The 15,250-nt window shown below is 43.2% G+C and overlaps 1 long non-coding RNA gene across 1 annotated transcript; it reads left to right on the top strand.

Moving 5' to 3' along the window:
* The first annotated feature begins 4,304 nt into the window (after nt 1–4,304).
* Nucleotides 4,305–13,421, top strand: LOC311421562. The gene is made up of 3 exons (XR_014684907.1): nt 4,305–5,935; nt 12,388–12,601; nt 12,735–13,421. It is a non-coding gene; the product is annotated as an uncharacterized lncRNA (long non-coding RNA).
* The last annotated feature ends 1,829 nt before the right edge of the window (nt 13,422–15,250 follow it).

Raw genomic sequence — 15,250 nt, 5'->3', positions numbered from 1 at the left:
AGTGGCAGAATAGAAAGAAAAACATTTGTAAGCTTCTGCTTTGTGCTCTTTTGTGGACCCAAACAAGTGACCACACTTCTCAGCAAAGAAAGGAGCAGGTTATAGGAGAGAGAAATTGATGTTTCAATTGCAGATTTAATTTGGAAGTTGCTTGAGCAGTGAGTCTGGAAAATGCTCTTCTATGGCACAAACATATACAAATCTAGTGCTGCATCTAGTGCTGCATCTAGTACAAGCTCCACAAAATGATATACCCCATCGAGTGAATACTGACCATTCCACTAACAGGAGCTGAAGTCACTCAGGCATCAGATGTCATATGGTGCTTACATTTTATGTTCTGTTTAAAGATTTCAGAATGAGATTGAAGAGTAGATAAAATGGCATTAGGGCTTACCTTTTGCCTTCTATCCAGAGAGTATTTATTTTTCCTTGTGCGAGTTGGTAGACAAAAACTTTGAGGACAGTGCTCTTGAAAGATGAGGTCGCATATTTTTCCATCAGAGCATACACACTTTTTGATGGATCATTTTTCATCTGTTATTACCCAGTTACATGACTTCTTCAAGTGCAGCTCTGGAGTGCCTTAAACTGATGAAAGTCTGCTGCACTCTGCTCCTTTCCAGGTTGTACTCCTCCTCTCCCTCAGGTCAGCACTTGAACTGCACTGTTGGGCCTGTGCTTCTCCTTGTCCCTTCCTTATTACTGTGAGCCTTTCCAGCAGTCACTGAACTGCATCTGGCCCTAGAATTGTCACTGGGCCTGGTCATGACCTGCAGCTTGACTTCTCAACTTGACCTTGGACCTCTCATTGTAGACTTCTCTGATGATTCCTTCTCCTTCCCTTCCATTGATGACTTCCCTAAAGCAGTTTTTCTGTAATTCAGTCCAAATGTCCTCCAGCTCCTAAGGGGGACCAAACCAAGGTGTGGGCTGTGAGGTCCTCCAGCAGATACCAAACATTAATGCACCATCATAGTACCCTCAACCACCCAGAGCTCTTGTGACACTCTGAAGCAGTTCTTGGGCTTCATAGATGCCCAGATTCCTTAGGACCCTGGTTCTCATTCCTCTTCATTACACTTTTCTTTGTTCAAAATCCTTTCCACTTTTTTTTTTTTTTTTTCTTTTTCTTCTGTCTTTTGCCGCAGGATAACTGCATTTAGTCAGTACAGCAGACACGTGCCTGTTAACAGATTGCTTGAAGAGACCTTTGGGTTGGATTGTACCATTAAGCTTGTTGTTCATTTGGACTACTGCACCTTGGTCCATCACACAATAGAATTTGAAGTTGTAACCCTCCCCTTCTATAAGGGGAAAGGACAAATGTTCAGATTAATGTGATGAAATCATTATGGACTTGTTCTAAGAATCTTTACCAATCCTGGTTTCATTTTAATCCATATCTGGGGGAATGGAGCTGTACTTACAGGTTTTGGATGCAGATTCAACTAAGTAAAGGAAACAAAGAGCTGAGGTTATTTCCACAAAAACCAAGATTCTCACCAAAGCATCATTAAAATGATCAGATGGGAATTGAACTTGTGTGAACTCCAGCAGTTGCTCTTTAGTGTCAGCCCTTTCACAAACTATTAGTGTTTGGATGGGAAGAAAACAAAGAAGCAGTGAAGAATTGATAATCTGCTTTATAAACACTTAAAAGTTTAACACTGTAAGCCTTTCTGAAACCTTGTGAATTGGTGCAGCAACATTTGAAATACTGTCATAAAAGGCAGAGGAAGAAAGGTTCTTATGCATTCCCTCTGGCTTGTTGTTCTGCTTGGAGGCATGGTTGTTCTTAGAAATATTTGTTTAATCTTTCTAAACTTTCCAAGTAGGTAGCCTCATGTCCAAAGCAAGCCTTATTCAAGTGCTGGCCTTATATATATATGTATGCCTATTACATATATATGCATACTAAAAAACAAACAACAACAATAACAACAACAACAACAAAAACACAACATATCTATCTACATGAGCATTTTTCCCCAAACCATCTAACCTAAATCTTTCTGTCTGCAAATTAAATCATTTTCATCCTTTCTACCCTCTTTGTAATGAACATTAGCACACTGGAAGACTGCTTAGTTTTCTATTTTTCAATGTTCTTTTCCAACTTTTCCTCTCAGTGATCTCTTCTCCACTTCTAATTCTTTTTCTCTTTATGACTACCTTAATTTGTGCATATTGTTTTTCTTAAAATATGATATGTCAAGTTGGACAAATATCCCAGCACCAGCCAGAATGGAATAATTATTGTAGGAGTTATCTGTAAAACAAAAACAACAAAACAAAACAAAAGAGCCCTGTGATGCAGCAGCAGTGAAGGTTATGTATTTTTCTAGGCAATGTGGGGAAAAGTTTATTCCATTCCACTCTTTTTTTTAGTAGCTGCTTGCTTCTGATCTGTAGCCTGCTCTTCCTATCCCAGAAACTTCCTTAGCTGTGATTCCCCTCTGTCTCTGTTACCTTGGTAATGTGCCAGCACGGGTTATTTGAGGACACATCTTGAATTTTCACTAATGTTAAAAAGGTGCAGATTGTCTGAAGTATAAGTTTTCTGTGTAAAAATACAATACCAATACAGTTTTAACATTTTCATTAATGAGCTGGATGATGGGACTGAATGCAACCTCAGTGAATTTGAAGACTACAACATTGGATGGAGCAGACCAAGTAGTTGTGCTGCTGTTCAGAGGGACTTCAGTGAAACAGAGAAATGAGCAGAGAGGAAGCTCTAAGTTTGTAAAAGCAAAGTGTGGATACCATCACCTGGGGAGGAATAACTCCTCCCCAGAGGAGGAATAAGACATAGTACAGAGACCAGAATACAGAGAAAGACCTAGTCGCTAACAAGTTGAATATAAAACTGTAGTGTGTTCTTACAGCAAAGAAGGCCAACAGCATCCTGAGCTGTATGAGGAAGAGCATTGCCAGCAGGTCAAGGAAGGTGAGTCTTCCCCTCATCAGTGGTGAGACACAATTGGAGAGCTGGGAGCTCTCCAAAGCTCTCCAGAGCTCTCCAGAGCTTTGGAGATTTGCCTTTCTTCTATCATGTAATGATCTACGCTAGTCTTTAATTCCCTCTTGTTTTTCCTTCTCCCTTTGAATTTAAGCTGTTCTGAATTCCATCCCCATCCTCCAAACTGCTCGTAGGTTGCCTTAGTTCTGTCCATCACTGAAAAATTTTGTATACATGCTCTCTATTTTGCCCTTCAAATTGTTAATATTGAATGGAATCTGACCCCAGGACAGTCTCCTACTCCTCTTCCTTCTCTGTCAACAACCTTGAAATGTCTTCTGATTTCAGCAGTGGTAATTCACGTAGGACATGTTTTTTAGCTATACTCTAGGTCACTGGTCTTCAACCTGCCTGTGGGCAACTGTACAGGAAAAGTTTCTCACCTGTGGGCCTTGCTTTATTTCCCAATCAGTATAAATTCAGGTGGTCACCAGTAAGGTGTTATATAACACAAAAAACAGCCAGCCATACCTCTCTTAAATTACCTGTGATAATTCTTAAACCCAATCAAACTCGATTTCCCACTGCAAATGGGGGAAAACCAGGTTGAGCAAAGCTAGTTTAAATGCAAGATCAAATCCACTTGGATTCCTAAAGGCAAGCCTATGGCTTGCACCAGAAAAGACTCCACTTCCTGAGCTCTGATTGTGTGGCTGGGTTCACAGCTTGCTAAGGAACACTTCTGGGCATGCTGATGCTGTGCAATGCCATTGGCACAGTTGCTGTGGCTGATGTCCCTTGTCTCTCAACATACTATTACTCTCCCAAACTCAAGACTTTGGAAGGCATAGATGGGGTTTCACTTCGAAGAAGCTGGACCTTGGATCCTTGAAGCACGTGTGCACAGTATTTGAAGTAGCACAGGTTTCTGACGTGCAAACCTGGATTTTTTTTTTTTTCTTTTTTTGCTAGAACTACATAATTTGGGAGATGCTCCTGTGTATTCACTTAACATTGGCCACTTAAATCTAGTGTGTATTCAAGGAGGCTTATCTCTGCAGGACTTCTCTTCAGTGAAGGGAAAGAGGTCCTTGAACAGGCATTACAGGGCACTTAAATTCATTTCTGCTCTGATTCAGCCTCTGCAAGCATCTATCTGACTCTGTTGATTATAAAGCAGGGGCCTGGGAATGCTAACTCAGGTATTCAAGGTCAAGCATAGCCATACCTCCTTGAGTCCTGAGTCCTTATCTGGGGAATTGTTGCCATTTGTTGCTGGCCTTTTCAGTTTAAATGATTGCTTAGTATGCCTTTTGACTTGAACTTTTTTTTTTTTTTTTTTTTTTTTTTTGGCAAAATATACTGGCAAGCTCAGCATTTGGTCAGCTGCTTCAGCAGGAGTACAGAGCTCAGATGGTAGGCCAGGCAGGATTTGTTTTTGTTGTAATGACAGTAATAATGTTATAAGATAGTAGCTGTCCCTTCATGGGGTAAGAGACCCTATGTACACAAGTGATGGGAGATCCAAATAGCCGGAGAACTGGAGGAAAATATAAGTTACAAACCATCTTGGCTGAGGTCACACAGCAAGTCAGTAGAGTTAGGACCAGCCAGGTCTCCTGACAGCAGCAGTTAGCTACATTGCCTTTCTAGATGCTGATGCTGCAAAGCTGTACATACAAACTGAATCCCAACAGATCACTTGATAGAGTTGGTCAGGTATTTGCTAGGGTTGTTACATACTGGGAAAAATAAATGAATAAATAAACAAAGCCATCTCTGAAGACCAAATGTGGTTGCTCATGTGATTGGCACTCACAGAGCACAAGCAGCAGCTGGTTTGTATGTACCTGCACAACACACAAACCACACCTTGCTCCACACCTGGGGTGGGGGGAAGCTGGTTCCCCTTTAGCTAACTCACACAGCGTTGCTGGAAGCCTTTTGATACTTGCTTTGTATGGATTTTGGTGTATTTCATGGACCTACCTACACATCACTAAAAACTGGTGTTGCTTGCTGTGTAACAGGCTCACATGCCTCAAAAACAAGTTGTTTTACACAAAACTGGGGAGAACGGCAGATGACTTACTACCTTGTCCCTTTAAGTCTTGGAAAATGCCAGCACCACCACAGCTGCAATGAGTAGAAATTTCATTACCAGAGATGCAGAGGGGGGCTCCTCTAGCAGGCCAGAAACAGATAAATCTCCATGAATTTATTGGTAAGCTAGTGCCTTTAAGCTATCGTATGTAAAAAGGATGCGGTTTAAATAGCATCCAGAAAGTTATTTGTGGAACAGGAATTAGCTGGTTTCAGCAAGGATCTGCCCTTCCAAACTGGGCTCCGAGTGTAAAGGCTGTGACAGAATTTAATGCTTGGAAAAATAATACTTGTGTGAAGCAAGTGCTGAAGTGGTACAAGTATCCATATTTTGTCTAAAATTGTGAAAAGCCTTAAGGAAATGATCAGTCATTTCTTTTTAAAGTGGTGTTAAAGTTCACCCACGCTTGTACAAACAGCAGCACGCAGGTAATGCTGCATGCCACCCTGTTTCTCCTGGAAAAAGTAGAAAAGTTTAGTTTTATTGCTGGGTTAAGTATGTACATGCAAACATGCTAACCAAAGAGAGGCAGACACCAGAGACTCTCTTGGCCCAGCTGGGCACAGGGAGCCAAGGGTTCCCTCAGCCCTGTTCTACAAATGTCAGTGGGGCTTTGCTGAGGCTGCTCAGAGCCCTTCCTGAGCATCAACAACACCTGTGACCTCTCCCACACCTGCATGGGGCTGCTCTGAGTGCTACTCCAGCCCCACAGTGTGGGGGATTAATGCTAATGGGCTCCTCTCTGCCTCGCTGCAACCACAGCCCACAAGGGACAGAAGAAGCTGTTGTGGGCCTGCGCGCAGCCCTGGCTCTCCCTGCTCCTGCGTGGCTGATGTGGAGGTGAGGCGAGGCCCCGGCATGCCAAGGTAAGGCAGAGGTTTTTTCCAAGCAGCATATTAATTAGGGTACTTGAGGCCTCGGATCAACCCTGGGCTTGTGCCTGGGGAACCGGTTCTTGGGAGAGGCGGGATGGGGAGGTTGTGGGGTTTTTGTTGTTTTGTTTTGTTTTACCTTAGCTGTGAATGACTTTCAGTGCCCTGTTTAGTCAGCTGTGTCTGATTATATAAAGTAACCCCCTGGCTTTTTGTATAACATATAAAGCTTATCACCTTTTTCCAGCCGCTTCAGTACAGTGTGTTCATTAAAGCACCCCTCTGTCGCTTAAAAAAACACAACTGCCTGCTTTTAGTGTTAAAGATGTGTGTTTTGTGCCTGTGTGTATCGGGCGGTTACCGGTGAGGCCCTGGTGACTGAGGTGCTGGGCAGCGTGCTCTCCCCTGAGGGGCTGCCTGTCCCTGTACCTGGCCCAAACAGAGCAAACTTGTAATCCTGTTTTTTCCAGATGGCTCCCTCTAGCTATGTTTTAATGGCAAGGTAGAAACAGTGGAGAAAAATGGAGTGGAGTGCCTTGAAGCCCCTCCATCACTAATTTCTCACAGTCTTAATACGGAGAAAATAGAGGCATCGGCCTGTGTAACTGCTGTGGGTGTCTGTAGCATGTAATGCAAGTGCTAAAATGAGGAATAAGGCTTTTGATACTCTGTATTTAGTCAGCCTACTGAGGGATGGCTCAGAGGATGCTTCAGGCACCTTAAATCTGGGTGTGAGCTGGCTCCCTGCGGAGAGCCCTGCTACAGGAGCTGGTGGCTGAATTCACCAACGGGGCTGAGTAACTTGAACATCTCCAGGTGTTCCAAATGGTTCTGGGTCTAACACATTGCACTTTGCAAGCACTAAGGAGGACTCATTTTGCTTTGGGTTAAAAATAAAAGCCCAGTGTTGTGGGGCTCTGCGTGTGAATGCTGATCAGCCATTGGGGTGGCCCCACAGCAGCCATTTTGGCTCTTCTCAGGCCAGAGAGGTGCAGACAGGAATTTGGGACAATCTAACAGAGAAGGTGTGGAGGTTGAAGCAAAGCTTCATCTACCTTGTGCAAAAAGAAGAGCAAATCTTCCCAGTAAAACTTTGACCCCTCAGTTATGGGTGCTTGGTTGTCAACAGTGTGAATGGCCCCTGTGCTATTAGACAAGTAACAGGCTGCTGTGGATTCTCTCATGTCTAGTAAACACTTCAGTACAGTGGGTTTTTTAAGAGCATCTTCATCCTTTGCCCAGCTGTCTATCCTGTGAAACCCACAGGAGCTTCCTGTCTTTGAAACCTCTCCTGCTCTGTCAGCCTTGGCTGAAGTTTGCCTGTGGCTATTACAGCTGAGGACAGGCAAGTGCATGTTTTATTATTCTGTATCTTCCCCCAGTGTACTTTTTAATGTGTGTGCATATATACTGCCACTCCTGAATCAATTTCATGTTGAATCTTCAATTTAGTTTAACTGGCAGAGATGGGAACTTGGAGGCTTTCTTTTCTTTTTCTTCTGACTTGTTTCCATTTACTGTTTTATGAATGTTCCATTGCTCAATAATGGGAGGTGGAAAATGAAATCCCAAGATCATATTTTAAAGGATGTTAATGACTGTGAATGTAACCAATATAGTTAATAACAGTCCAGGCAGAGATGGAAGACCGTTCTCCTCTTTTGACTAAAGGCCAACATAGCTTTCTGATTATCCCTTCTAGAGAAGGATCTGGATATTAAGGGATAAGTCATACTAAGTATTTCCTTCTTAGACTCCTTATTCACTTATGCCTACTGCTTTTTTGTCATCTTTAAAGGTGTTGTTTAGCCTCTTTTGAATTACTTTAAAACAAACAAGTCTTTTAAAAAAGACAGCTTTTAAATCCATGGAGATATTTTCTAAATTCTTTTGATTAAAGGGGTCAGATTTTTCTTCTTTTCTGAAACAAAATTAAGAGTAGCTCCTAATTTGGAGGGTGAGAGCGAGGAACAAGGACTCTGGGCTTCAGAAAGCTCTGCTTGGTGGAGGGAGAAGTGAACATTCAGTTTCCTTGTGCTTTGCTGGGTTAAACTTAGAAATATGGAGGCTCAGCAACGGAATACCATGTCACAGATTCCAGTGCAGAATTACTAAGAAAAAAAATGTACTGTTTTGTTTCCATAAACCGAAAAGCAGTAGAAGTTATTTTAAGCTTAGAGCAATGAGAAGATAAGGAAGTACTGGGCAGAGAGAAAAACAAAACCCCTTAGGCTAATGAGCCCCTTGCCTCCAGGTTTATCTTGGCTCCACCTCTCTCCTTTGTCATTGTATTTGTCAGTCTCCTCCTCCAGTCTAGCTGCCTCTTAACCTCATTAATACTTCACTTTGATGGTCTTAAGTTCTTGACAATTTACTCCAGATGTTTGCTACTTTGAATGAAATAGATTTCCCAGATTTCCTGTTTACTCTTAATGTCTTTTGTCTCTTTCTTTTTCTTTGAAAGTGTGACAATTTTTTTAACCTCTTAGCAATCTGAATATGTGAGTCTACTGTTCCACTCCCCTCCTCCTAGCATCCTACTGAAGCTTTGAATGCCTTCCTTAGAACGACGCTCCTTGTTATCATCTTCTTACAAGATAACCTCGCTCTTCTTTCACCTTCAGTTCTGAACACGTGAAATTCTGGGCTCTATTTTTTTTCCTCTCTCTTGCTGGACAGACACGTGTGTACTACACACATAGAAGAATTGTGGGAGAAAAATCCCACTTCTTGATATACTTCAGACCAAATGTTCTTATAACCTGGGATTGCCCGCATTGTTCATCCCATTGGGTGCCTTCCATGGATGAATTACCTGGAGAGACTTGAGTAGAAGTAATGGGCTGGCGTCTCCTTGTCGAGCTGCTCGAGGCACACAGCTCGGGGCTGCTCTTGGAGGTACTGACACAACTGCCTAGAGCACGAGTGTGGTTAGAGCGGTGCAGCTGACCTGGGCAAGGCTGTGCTGTTGGAAGTTCCCGTTATAGCAATAAAAACGTGTCCACTTTAAAGTGCTTGTATGGCTTTAATTATTCTGTTGTTTTCTTTAAAAATAAAACCAAAAACAAAACAAACCTTTAAGTGAACCAGTTCTTCAAGTACAAAAGCTGTGCCTAGACCAGGCCTTAGGCCTCAGTCTTGAAACACTTTCACACGTGCTTAACTTTACCGCTATGAGTAATCCTATTGATTTTAAATGGCACTACTGAGGCAATAAAGAGTGGATTTGTATTATCTGGGGCTTACCGTGGGCTATGTTAGAAGTCAGTCTTATGAAATGAATGATTATGTGGGTGCAATAGGAGTGTCCAATCCAGGATTTAGTTAAAATGTACTCTTCCCTACAGACTTCCTTGGAACTATTTAGCTGTCTTGCGTGCTCTTCTAAGTGCTGTCTCTTGAAGGCCATTCATTTTTTTTAACTGGTGACTTTTGTTATGATGTCCTTTAAAATAAATACTCAGGTAGCACTTGGCGTACTGTGGCTTTCCATCTCTTCTTGGTCAACTGTAACCTCCTATTGAGGCCAATCCCTATGTTGGTGCCTTTACAATGGCATTTTCTGGTTTCTAACACTGGGTGTACTCATGCTGCAGCTTTCCAGCCTCTGCAGCTCTCTACTATCCCGCTGCCTTTTTTCACAAAACTTGTAGCAACGTGACAGCTCTGAAATTCGTGTCTCTCTATCAAATTGAGCTGAAAGCAACCAGCTCATTCAAAAGTTATTAGAGATGCATGCTTATGCATACCATGATCATATATACGTTATTTTTAAAGGAAGTCAGGCAGGGGAAAAAAAAAAAAAAATTTGATTAGAGAGAGATGCATTTGAATGTTTCATGAGCTTGAAAAAATGACTTCGTGGCTGGTCTTACAAATATGTTTTACCCCAACTCATCCCCATTGAGGAGAGCAAGGGGAGGGCTAATTTTAATGTAGAACATAGGTGGACAAACTGTTTTGGAAGTCACAGAAGAAAAATTCACCTCTCAGTACTTCAACAACATAAGCAGGCTTGGCATTAGGGCTTAAAGATCTGCACCAGTTGCCAACACGGTGGGTGAGTCATTTCTTCTCAGGTTCTTGCTGGAGAAGGAAACCTTTGAGTTCTGCTTAGTTAGAGAAATACTTGGGGGAAACAGCCCTGTTGTGTTAAAGCACCAGCAATCTGACATCATAGCCAACTTTGTCCCAGCTGGCTGTGCTGCAGATCATTAAAGGGAGAGGGTGTTTCATGCACTCCGGCCTCTTTTCTTCTTTGTTTAAAAGGAGAGATCCTTGAATTTTTTTTTTTTTAATTAAAAGTCAAAATAGCAAAAACAAACAAAAAGAAAACAAACGAAAAAATGCACACACACACACACAAAAATAAATAAAAAATGAAGAGGGATGAAGAAGAGAACATTTAACTTCAGCCAGAGCATGTAGGGGAGGAGTGGTCTGTGTGAAGGGTTTTATTCCTGACAGCTGGAGTACCTGTGTGTTGCACAATCCTATGTGTTACCATTCCCAGTCTTGCACAGCAGGTGCCCTTAATGCAGCAGCTGTGCTGTGACACTCATGCAGGGAATGTGACACCTTTGGCTGGCAAGAACCTAACTCTCCAGCCTGGCACAACTCGGGGCAGGATCCCCACTGAGTTCTGTGTAAGCCAGTCAGTACCGATGGTCATGGCTGAAGCATGGGATTCGTGCTTCATTGCAGGACGCCCTGAGGAAGCAAGGGTGGGGGTGTAGCACAGCAGGTGAAAATTAATGAAGCCCAAGTCTGTCACTTGCTTAATGAACTCTTGGAAAAATTGCTTTGCACTTGCTCATCTCACTCCTTGGATTAGTTCTGGCACTTTGCTAGGATTCTTGGCCCTGTCTGGGTGGATGCTTTGCAGGAGAAGCCTTCAAGACCTGCAGGAATTACAAGATTGATGATGATAACCTGCATATTCATTATTGTTTCCCAGACTGTGTGAGATGGCCTCATTTGAACCCAGTTTGCATGTTCAGTTCACAAGACAAATATCAAAAATCCAAGCTTTGGTAACAGGTGTAGGAAAGCGGCATCTACTCTGATGTTATTTCTTTTGTTGTTGAACAGGGTGTGCTGCCAGTCCTGTTCGCCCTGCTCTGTTTTTAGGACATCTGTGGTGCTCTTTGGATTGAGGTTATAGCTGGTTTTCCTCCCTCTAGATTGCAAATCCAGACTTCTGGGTGCTGCTTGACCCTCTCTGGTGAGAGATGGGGATCTTGGCTGTTGGACAGCCCAGGGGGCTGCTGTTGGCCTTACTCCTCCTAAGTATTGCTCTTGGGGCACGGCCACTGCTACTGCCAGAACTCGAGGCCCCAGCTCAGCCCCTGTTGATGTTGCTGGCTTGGATGCCTCCCTTGCAGCTTTCTGGTTAGACATTTGTTAGCTGCAAACCTGGGCTGTGGAAGATGGGTCACTGCTTGTCTTAGTTGTTCTCCTCTGTCTCTTTGTTTGATCTTCAGTGATTTTGGAGGTGAGTGTGGAGGGAAGTGCAGTGGGGTAGAAATAATGTTAACTTTGGGAATGAATGAAAAGACTTTTTTTTTGGATCACAGTCTTTGATTAGATTAGGACAGAGTTGTGTGTCCACATCAATGAATCAGTGAATTCAGATCTGAAGGCACCAGCATCCTAGAAGAGATCAAATGAAACTGAAGCTCAGGATAGAAAAAATGTCTTTACCAGGTTGTCAGAGATTTACAACTTTGTAAATTCTTGTCAGTTTTGCAAATCAGCTGTTCTAGATTTTCACTATTAGCCTACAAAATAGTCCATCCCTTTTTCTGTCTCCCACATACCCTTCAGGTTCTGCCCCCAAGGAACAGCATCAGCCAACATCGTCCACTTGGGACCTTCCCCTATTCTGTGCTGTCTGGCAAAACAACACAGTAGAATTTTTAAAGAAGAGATGTTGGTTACAAACTACACATAATGGGCATTTAAAAACATAGAATTTGCTAATACTTCTCTTTATAACTCTTGCATCTAGAAGTCCCAGCTGTGATCCAGGGTCTTGTTGTGCTAGACATCATGCAAATACGTATTTTGTACAAACAGGATGATGCAATCGCTTGGAAAACTTTAGAATCAAAGCAGAGAAAGGGCAAGAGGGGAAAGAAAAACACATGGAGTGAAGTGACTTCTTCAGGGCCATGTGGCAGGTCACTGGCAAAGGCAGAAATAGCAGTGGGTCTCCTGAGTCCCAGGCAGGTCCCTACCCACCACGGAGTCCTGCCTCTTCTAAAAGCACCCCCCGTCCCTTCCCACTGCTCCCCAGCCGCTCTTAAATTCTGTCGCAGAACTGGAACGCCAAAGTGGGTCCTGCTAATTCAATTTAACCTTTGTTTGTCGAGCCGCTCGCCTCCCCAGAGCGGCGTGGCTGCGCTGTGTTGCTGGGAGCTGAGCTGGCTTTGTTTGGTTTCCAGAAAGGAAATGGAGCATGGCAGAACCGCCCGTGGAGCGGAGCAGAGCTGGGATGCTGCACTGAACCATGGAGATGCCATAGCAGGAACAACTCATGGTTGCAAACCAGGCTACCCGGTTTTAAGTCACATCCAACTTTTTTTTCTTTTTGAGCTAGGCAACTAAATATTTCTGAAGCTTATTAAATTAACCAGTTAGACCAAGGCAATATACAAGGTATAGAGGCCAAAGAAAGCAGCGTGGGTGTAACTTTTTGAAGGAGAATTATAGTTGCTGCTGATCATGCTGTTACAGTAAATGTTGTGTCAGTGTTTCCATTATTGGTCTTTTTTTTTTTTTCCTCCTTCAGTGAGTTGTTCTGGGGCTGTGTGAAAAGGTTTCCACGTGCTGCAAAATGTAACGTGAAACCAGCAAATCTCTTACCCAAGGAATCCCCATGGTTTAGACTAGGAAGAAGCATCCTCCAAAGCTGGCATCTGAACCTGATGCTGGGCACCCAAAATTCTGGGGGAGTTCAGTCCATGCTCAGCTCTCCCTGATGTGAAACGTAGTCACTTTGGTTCTCGCACAGTGTCTAAAGAGGTGACAGATCTTCAAGTTGGGAAAACATCTCTGGTTCATCTCTGATACAAACAGAGCTTGGCTGTGTTTGTGATTTGGCTTACGCTCTTTGTATTGCATCGCTGCGTGGGGACTCTGCGGCTGACAGTAAGATGCTACACAAGATGACGGTCGTACTGCAAAGACCTTCTGTTACTGAGTAAGCTTTGTGTGTCAGCCCACGCAAACGTGCTGTACTTGATTAATCGTGTTCATTAGGGTTGTATTTTCAGGCAGTCGAGAACAGGGCTCCCTTATGTTGGGCACTGTGCAGATCTGGAGAACCAGCAGTGCTTTGTTTCCTGTGTGACGTGCCAACATCTTTCTCCAGGCCAAGCCTGCTCTCTAATTCAAGTGACAAAATTAGTGAAAAACTGGTTTGCATCTTGCTCTTCCATCCGTCTGGGCATGTTTGGGAATCCCTTAGAATGACTGAATTCAGTGGTTTAAGCTTTTTTTTTTTTTTTTTTTTTATTGCACACCTCCCACAATAACTCTGAAGCAGCTTCATAATGGAAATGCTGACACAACACTATCGCCTCAGCCCCAGGAGTGTGTTCCACCTTCTATTGTTTGCCTTGGCCTCTGTATATTGTATACTGCCTCAGTTTAATTGGTTAATTTAATAAACTTCTGAAATGCTGTATCAGTTGTCTGGCTTAGCTTTCATCCACTAGCCTGATGAAGAACGTATAAGTTTCAAAAGCTTTCCTGTATGAAGTTAATCAAATAAAAGGTATCTCCTACTGTACGCTGCATGTATGTCTTGGAAAGACTGCTTGAAACAACACGTTTTTACAATTAAAAAGCATTTAAAAAAAAAATCCTAAAAAATCTTCGTTTAGCTAATGTTCTAGGTCTGACCCGCTTAACTTCAGTTAAAAAAAAAAAAAGTTTTTTTTTTTTATTTTTAAGTGTGTTCAGTACTTCAGTAGCCCCATCCGAATTATTTGCCAGGCCAAACTGTACTTTAGATGGACTCTTGGGGTTGGAAAGGATGAAGAGAAGTGGGGGAAAAACACAATTAAAATGATTTGAGGGTATTACAGAGGAGAAGTCTGACACAGGGCTTAATTGCAAGACTTGGGTGATCTGTGCTGAGTTTCTGGCTCTTGCCAAAGCCCTGCATAACTGTGAGCAGGTCCTTCAACACCTCTGTGCTCCATTCCTGATTTGGATGTCTCTCTATCTTTTTTTCCCCCATTTTGTGCATCTCATTAATTGAGGTTTTGAGATCTGGGGATCGTATGCTACAGTGGGGCTCTCTGTTGCATGAGCTGTGATAACAGCAAGGCAGAAAGCTCGGTAGGTCTCGCAGTGCGTTTCCACGGCAGGTGCAGTATGGCCTCTTTCAGGCCAGTGCGGAGAGCACTTAAGAGAGGCCTCATGTGCCACACGTGAGGGAAAATTTATCTGCCTTCAGCCAGCCATGGAGTGCAATGCACATGTAACATGAGTCCAGCTTTATCTATTTTAATCCCCAGTTTGAGCATCGCAAGATTTAGGGGTACTCATCTATCAGGAGTGATTTAGATATACTCGATCATGCCTCAGGGCAGGGGAACAGCCTAGGTTACCTCTTGATATCCCTTCCAGCCCTGTTTTTTTATGACTCTATTAGATCTGACAACAACAGAGCTGTATACTTTGTTCCAAAGGATTCTTCCATTAATTAGTACTTTGTGGTGCACAGCTCCTCTTCCCTTGAGGAGCTCTAAGAGGTTGACAAGTGCTAATTAAGTCCTACAAGAACTGGTGTGTTGGGTAATTATTATTTTACAGGTAGAGAAACTGAGGTGCAAATGTAACCCACAGGAAGTTTTGGGACAGAATCTCGCTCCGATGCTTAGCATTTTAGCTACTTAAAATTCTTGCCGAGCCGTGCCTCTGGGCTGTTTTTGCCAATGGAGAATACGGCTGGTGCTTCCCTCCTCCTGCCCACATCTGAGCTAGCCAAGGCTCTAACAGGCTCGGCAGCCACATTTGGGCTGCATCAGTGTCAGAGGGGGGCTGCTAGCAAAATGAATCTGGCCTGGGTGCCAAAAATAAGTTTATTTTCTCTCTATTTCCAGGCCTTCTGTACTTGTAGAATTATACTGCCTTTAAAGGGGAGCTGCCCCAGAGTCCCAAATCAGGCCTTCTGTACTGGGAGGGAGGTAACCTCTGGCAGTCTACGTTACTCAAGGGTAATTTTCAGTCAAACATTTACCCGTGTAATTAATCTGCTTCAGAGTTCTCCGGTGTGAAGTGGCATGGCCAAGTGGC

This window comes from Aythya ferina (genome assembly GCF_964211825.1).
Source record: "Aythya ferina genome assembly, chromosome: 19".
In the NCBI taxonomy this organism is placed as follows: Eukaryota; Metazoa; Chordata; class Aves; order Anseriformes; family Anatidae; genus Aythya; species Aythya ferina.
This window is presented reverse-complemented; position numbering and strand designations above follow the sequence as displayed.